The sequence below is a fragment of the Oncorhynchus gorbuscha genome, linkage group LG08 (genome assembly GCF_021184085.1).
Source record: "Oncorhynchus gorbuscha isolate QuinsamMale2020 ecotype Even-year linkage group LG08, OgorEven_v1.0, whole genome shotgun sequence".
NCBI lineage: Eukaryota > Metazoa > Chordata > Actinopteri > Salmoniformes > Salmonidae > Oncorhynchus > Oncorhynchus gorbuscha.
The window spans coordinates 43,595,836-43,603,863 of record NC_060180.1 but is presented as its reverse complement, the minus strand read 5'-3'; the positions used below and the strand labels follow the sequence as shown (position 1 = coordinate 43,603,863).

The 8,028-nt window shown below is 43.5% G+C and overlaps 1 long non-coding RNA gene across 1 annotated transcript; it reads right to left on the bottom strand.

The window, feature by feature from the left end:
- Positions 1-3,269: 3,269 nt before the first annotated feature.
- LOC124041067 lies at positions 3,270-7,114 on the bottom strand. Its single transcript, XR_006839844.1, has 3 exons — positions 7,004-7,114; positions 5,978-6,145; positions 3,270-3,593 (listed from the first exon to the last, which is right to left on the bottom strand). It is a non-coding gene; the product is annotated as an uncharacterized LOC124041067 (long non-coding RNA).
- Between the last annotated feature and the right edge of the window lie 914 nt (positions 7,115-8,028).

The window sequence follows — 8,028 nt, the reverse complement described above, 5'->3', positions numbered from 1 at the left end:
ACCACAATCCCAATTACTACAAAAACCCCAATAAGACAATACAATAACCCCATGTCACACCCTGGCCTGAACAAATAATTAAAGAAAACACAAAATACTAAGACCAAGGCGTGACAGTATCGAACTGTCTGTCTCTCCACAACAACGCCGGATTCCTGCCGTAATCCCTGGACCACTACTTCTGATATTACATATTCACAGCTAGCTTGCACCCAGTACTGAAGCAATCCCTGAGGCCCACCTCCTGGCCTACTCAGCTGTTCATCCGAACCGTGCTCATACACGGCTAGAGCCCAATACTCCAGTGGATCGTTGCTGTAAACTCTGGACCTTGGCTAATGCCACTGCCACGAAGCTAGCACCAAAATGGCTGGGTTTTTCTGTGACTAGGTGCTGACCTAACATAATCATTTGGTGGGCTTTCACTGTAAAGCATTTTTGACCTCGGACACTGTGGTGGGCCACTTGAGACGCTAGCGTCTCACCTAGCCACTAGCCTGGGGAAATGCTCAGCGCTAAATTCAAATAGTACTCGATAAAACTCAAACTTTCATTAAATCACACATGCAGGGTTGTGAATCCAGCCAACATGTCAGAATTAAAAAATGCTTTCCCGCGAAAGCATGAGAAGCTATTATCTGATAGCATGCACCCCCCCGAAATACCTGAACGAGACGTAAACAAAAGAATTAGCGTAGCCGGCGCTACACAAAACACAGAAATAAAATATAAAACATGCATTACCTTTGACGTTACCTTTGACGACACACAATTAATCTTCTCCTTTCCCTCTCCTTTCCCCAAGACGGAGCTGCTCTTCCTCCCGGGGAAGGACTGCCCGTTCCATGATCTCGCCATCACAGTTGACATCTCCATTGTGTCCTCCTCCCAGAGCGCTAAGAACCTTGGCGTGATCCTGGACAACACCCTGTCGTTCTCAACTAACACCAAGGTGGTGGCCCGTTCCTGTAGGTTCATGCTCTACAACATCCGCAGAGTACGACCCTGCCTCACACAGGAAGCGGCGCAGGTCCTAATCCAGGCACTTGTCATCTCTCGTCTGGATTACTGCAACTCGCTGTTGGCTGGGCTCCCTGCCTGTGCCATTAAACCCCTACAACTCATCCAGAACGCCGCAGCCAGTCTGGTGTTCAACCTTCCCAAGTTCTCTCACGTCACCCCGCTCCTCCGCTCTCTCCACTGGCTTCCAGTTGAAGCTTGCATCCGCAACAAGACCATGGTGCTGCCTACGGAGCTGTGAGGGGAACGGCACCTCAGTACCTCCAGGCTCTGATCAGGCCCTACACCCAAACAAGGGCACTGCGTTCATCCACCTCTGGCCTGCTCGCCTCCCTACCACTGAGGAAGTACAGTTCCCGCTCAGCCCAGTCAAAACTGTTCGCTGCTCTGGCCCCCCAATGGTGGAACAAACTCCCTCACGACGGCAGGACAGCGGAGTCAATCACCACCTTCCGGAGACACCTGAAACCCCACCTCTTTAAGAAATACCTAGGATAGGATAAAGTAATCCTTCTCACCCCCCCCCCCCCTTAAAATAATTAGATGCACTATTGTAAAGTGGCTGCTCCACTGTATGTCATAAGGTGAATGCACCAATTTGTAAGTCGCTCTGGATAAGAGCATCTGCTAAATGACTTAAATGTAAATGTAAATGTAACGAGCTTCTTTGTTGGCACTCCAATATGTCCCATAAACATCAAAATGTGTTTTTTTTTTTTATTAATTCTGTCCATGTATACCCAAAATGTCCATTTCTAAAGCCGTCTGATCCAGAAAAAAACAGCTTTCCAAAACGCAACGTCATTACAAAAAATTTAAAAGTTGCCTATAAACTTTGCCAAAATACTTCAAACTACTTTTGTAATCCAACTTTAGGTATTTGTAAATGTTAATAATCGATCAAATAATAATCGATCTGTATTCAATAGCAGCAAGTCAACAAATCATGGCCGATTTTCTCTCTTCAAATCAAATCAATAACTATCCATAACTATCCACAGTGAAACCTCTGACAGGAAGTGCCTATTCTTCATTTCACCAAAGATTAACTTCAACCCCATTCCCAAGACTGGCGACATCGACTGTAGGAACTGTAAACTGGGCGCTATCTAATTTCCCTTGACATAGACAATACAGGGAACTGGCGGAGGGATATTTTTCCTTTCTTTTCTGAACAGTTTTTCCTTGGGGTTTTGCCTGCTACAAAGGTTCTGTTATAGTCACAGACATGATTTAACCAGTTCTATAAACGTCAGAGTGTTTTCTATCCACACATACTAATAATATGCAAACACTATATTCCTGGCATGAGTAGCAGGACGTTGAGATTTTGCACACTTTTTATCAAAAAATTGAAAAAATACACTCTAACCTCTAAGAGTTTTTAACAAGTGTCAGGACCCAGTTACGAACCCGGGTCTCCAGAGTGAGAAACAGTCACTTAACCAACTGAGCCACGAATAGTCGGCAGAACCCAGAAGATGAGGCAGACAGCAGTACTTGAGACGGTGTATTTAATGAAGTAAAAAGTGAAGTTCTTCAGGAAAACATGTTACTCCACAACCTCAAAAGAAATTCCACAAGAACAAAGGTAATCCTCCAAGACAAAAAGGTAAATCCACAAGGTGGAAGGTATAGCACAAAAAGCCTCAAAAGATACTCAAAAAACAAACAAACAGGAACAAAAAAACAGAATTCCACAAGCGAGTCCACCGGGATCAACAAGAGTTCACAGAGTACTAGGGCTGGGTGCTAACATACAAACACAGAGCAAAGAACAGAGGAAAACAAAGGGTTTAAATACAATCAGGGGAAACGAGGCACAGGTGCAAATAATAATGGGGATCAAGGGAAAACAAAAGGTCAAAAGGCACAATGGGGGCATCTAGTGACCAAAAACCGGAACAACCCTGGCCAAATCCTGACAACAAGTTTATCTTTTACATTTTAATTATGAGATTTCTGTTGTTTTGAATATGGCGCCCTGCACTTTCACTGGCTATTGTCATATCAATCCCGTTAATGGGATCTAAGCCATAAGAAGTATTAAGAGACTTTCAACAGGGAACGGTAGGAGATGCCAGACACCCCAGTTTGAGTGTGTCAAGAACTGCAATGCTGCTGTGTTTTTCACGCTCAACAGCTTCTCATGTGTATCAAGAATGGTCCACCACCCAAAGGACATCCAGGCAACTTGACACAACTGTACATTGGACTCAACATGGGCCAGCATCCCTGTGGAACACTTTCGACCCATTTTAGTCCATGCCCTGACAAATTGAGTCTGTTCTGAGGGCAAAAGGAGGTGCAACTCAATATTAGGAAGGTGTTCCTAATGCTTTGTATACTCAGTGTATACCATAATAAAAACAGTTTATTTATATTTGTATCAATTACAGAAAGGCAGTGATGTAAAAAGAGGAAAGAGACAATCAGAAAGATACAAAAAGACAGGGAATAGCTCATCACTCTGTGGCACTGGTTGTCGACAGCGAGGGAAACTTCCTGAAGATGACAGGCAGAGTTTTCTGGCAGCACATCCCACAGACAGGTTAATGATTCTGTACCCACTACTGAGACAGTAGGGAGTAGGGGGAGAGAGAGCGGGAGAGGGAAGGAGAAGAGGGGGGGAAGAGGACGAGATTAGGGAGGAGTGTCAATCATCTAGACTTATTTCCTGATTACATCTGTATTAGGAATGATGGGCTGTTTTTGTGTTTTGAATAACTATTAATCTGCCCCTGTCATACATGGCCCATTCCTTAATGAGGCAGGACAAAAGATACATGTCAAACATGGTTAACACACAACTCTGATTTCCATCAAAACTATTGCGTAATCTCCAGGTGCGTGTATTTTTCCATTTTGTTCAGAGGAGAAACCAAACTGCCACGAGTGATTTATCATCGAATAGATATGTGAGAAACACCTTGAGGATTGATTCTAAACAATGTTTGCCATGTTTCTGTTGATATTATGGAGTTAATTTGGAAAAAAGTTTGCCGTTGTAATGACTGAATTTTCGGGGTTTTTTCTTAGCCAAACGTGATGAACAAAACGGAGCGATTTCTCCTACACAAATAATTTTGGGGAAAAACTGAACATTTGCTATCTAACTGAGAGTCTCCTCATTGAAAACATCCGAAGTTCTTCAAAGGTAAATTATTTTATTTGAATGCTTTTCTTGTTTTTGTGAAAATGTTGCCTGCTGAATGCTAGGCTTAATGCTATGCTAGCTATCAATACTCTTACACAAATGCTTGTGTAGCTATGGTTGAAAAGCATTTTTTGAAAATCTGAGATGACAGTGTTGTTAACAAAAGGCTAAGCTTGTGAGCCAATATATTTATTTCATTTCATTTGAGATTTTCATGAATAGATAACGTTGCATTATGGTAATGAGCTTGAGGCTATAATTACGCTCCCGGATATGGGATTGCTCATCAACAGGTTAACTGACTTGCCTAGTTAAATAAAGGATAAATATATGCTTATGAATCTACACATCTATACACCTCTGAAGGCCCAAAAATCATCAAGGACAACAACCACCCGAGCCACTGCCTGTTCACCCCGCTATCATCCAGAAGGTGAGGTCAGGTGCATCAAAGCAGGGACCAAGAGACTGAAAAACAGCTTCTATCTCAGGGCCATCAGACAGTTAAACAGCCATCAATAACATACTAACTCAATCTCTAGCCACTTTAATAATAAAAAATTGGATGTAATAAATGTATTACTAGTCACTTTAAACAATGTCACTACATAATGTTTACATACCCTATATTATTCATCTCATACAGTATGTATACATTGTACTCTATACAATCCACTGCATCTTGCCTATGCTGTTCGGCCATCGCTCATCCATATATATTTTTATGTACAGTACATTTTCTTATTCATTCCTTTACACTTGTGTGTATAAGGTAGTTGTTGTGAAATTGTTAGATTACTTGTTAGATATTAATGCATGGTCTGAACTAGAAGCTCAAGCATTTCGCTACAACCATGTGTATGTAACAATAAAAATTGATTTGATTTGATTTGCTGGTCAGTAAACACCTGTTTGGGATAGTGAGGGTGCATTGTATATGTGTGTGTGTGTGTGTGTGTGTGTGTGTGTGTGTGTGTGTGTGTGTGTGTGTGTGTGTGTGTGTGTGTGTGTGTGTGTGTGTGTGTGTGTGTGTGTGTGTGTGTGTGTGTGTGTGTGTGTGTGTGTGTGTGTGTGTGTGTGTGGGAGAGATAGGAAGAAGAGAGAGAGAGAGGGGTTGAGGGAAAGAAAAAAGGAGAGGGAAAGAAATAGAGAGGGAGAGAGACAGAGTAAGTGCATGTATGTATAGTGTGTGATTGGGGGCTGATAGGGATCAGCTATATAATCCCCCACCAAATGGACAGACTTCCAAAATGCAATGTGAAGCCGGATCTGTGCTGTGTCTACTCAGCACTACCTATTCACTGACCTGAGCTAGGGAGTTAATCATTTAAAAGGGAGCAGGAGAGAGGGCATATGCCTGAGTGACAACATAAAGAGAGGTTTAAGAGAAAGAAAGAGCGAGCGAGAGATTTATTAATTTATTTTACCAGGTAGGTTGACTGAGAACACGTTCTCATTTACAGAAACATCCTGGGGAAAAGGGGAGAGGAGGGAGATGATGGAGCCAATTGTAAGAGATGAAGAGGTGGAGGGAGAGATGGAGGAAGATGATGGAGAAAGATGGAGAGACAGAGAAGAGATTGAGAATCAGTGTCCCCTACCACACCTTAATTCAGATAACACAAGACAAAGTGAATGTTCCATTCATTGTACAGTATGATGCTACTCCAGGCCTGTGTACTCACAGTAGGACTGTAGGTAGCCCCAGCAACGTGTCCTCTTAATTCAGATAACACAAGACTTAAAGTGAATGTTCCATTCATTGTACAGTATGATGCTACTCCAGGCCTGAGTACTCACAGTAGGACTGTAGGTAGCCCCAACAACGTGTCCTCATAAGCTGCTTTCACTCTTCACCCACTGTCCTGTGAACCACAGTGTTCTTCCATCCCCGTATCTCTTTTCCTCCTCTGCTCCTCCCTTCCTCCTCTGCTTCTCCATCCCTGTGGGATGGCTCTTCCTTGTGACCTACAGTACAGTACACACCATCATCACCATCGCCAACTTCAAAGTCCAGGATGCTCTCCTGTCCTGCTGCTCCCCAAGAAAAACGGTTGAGAATATAAAGGCCACACGCATACACACACATAAACACACACATGCATGCACACACTCACACACAGTAGAAGTGCATTTTGAGGGTGGAAGAATGTCAGAAATGCTAGTGGGAAGGATAAGGGGCAATGGGAAAACCAAGAGGTCCAGGTCTTCGGAGAAGAGGAAAAACAGGACAATAAAACCCTCACGTCACGCAGAAATCTGCTCATACAGATATATAAACACAGGTTGAGAAAAGACAAAGAAGAATCTGTCAGGCACATAGAGACATCAGTTCTTCTTTTCATCCCTGGTTTTGTCCGAGGGCAGGGGGCCATCAGCCCTTTCATATCCCCTCTGCCCCAGACACTTGGCAGACAGAAGATATGTTCAGCCGAGACTAACTGGTACTGGCACTCCCTGTTTATAGATCCATTTGTGTGTATTTTATTCCTTGTTTTACTATTTCATTTGTACTATTATTTTTTTAACTCTGCATTGTTGGGAAAGTAGGACAGTCCTGCGAGCATTTCACGGTTAAATCTACACCTGTTGTATTCGGAGCAAGTGAAACGCATTTTAATTTTAATTTGACAGCACTTGTCTGAACTTGGTAAAGAGTCAAAGCAGGACAGAGAGAAGGAAAAGGGTGAGAAAATAGAGACGCAAAGAGAAGAGTGAAAGTACATTACTTTTCTCCCATTCAGATTGAACAGTTACATCATCAAGGGAAGCTGTGAAATTATACAATTATTGTCATCTATTGATTTCTCTTCATTATCCACCCACCTTCACACCCCACTGCTCTTGCTCCTCCTCTTCCACCCCTGCTCCCTCCACCATCTCGTCAGCAGTTTGATTCAGTACCTGCTGGTTGGTTACTCAATGAGTCGGTGAGACTGCAGGCAGTAGTGTAGGTGTACGTGGGTGTATGGACAGGCACAGGGCAGGACCGGGGGAGTGGGAGTGGGAGGGGCGCAACACCACTTTGATTGACAGATGTGCCTGCGTCGTCCCTTCAGAACCAGCGCCTATTATCACAAGCACAGGAAGTGGAGGGAGGCGAAAAGCTTGAATGCGAAAGGCACTCTGCAGGGGCGGTTAATAATTGGGAAGCGTTGTACTATTCATGTGAAAGAGAGAAATGGAAGTGGACTGTAACTAAGAAGAGTTGGTTGTTATTTTGGTTGTCAGATCGTGATGATGGTATTCAGTGGTGATTTGAAAGACGACAGCAGTACAAGCAGTAAATAAGCTCATAGTGTGCTACCCGGTGACCATTTACAGAAGTATGTCAATTCCTTAGTTATACTGAGTTCAAATACATTACACTTATGAATCCTTATAGGCATATCATCAATGGGGTTGGGGTTTGTTCCTTTCCAGATCCAACTGAAGTTAACGGAAAAAGTGCTTTGACTGCCGTGACAAACAGCGGGAACTGGGCTGTTGCCTTCCAATCAGCTGTCACTGGGCTCCCGTCAGTTTAACTCACTACGTGCCTGGTTAATGATCAAGCAACTCGCCAATGGAGGTGTAGGGCCCACCACCGCACCCCACACACACACACACACACACACACACACACACACACACACACACACACACACACACACACACACACACACACACACACACACACACACACACACACACACACACACACACACACACACACACACACACACACACACACATACACAAAACCCCTACAGGACATACACTGCCACACAACAGCTGATTGACATATTAGCTAACTGTGGCGCTTCTTCAAAGAAAAAGAGGAAGGGGCGTGACTGAAATGAAAGGGAAGA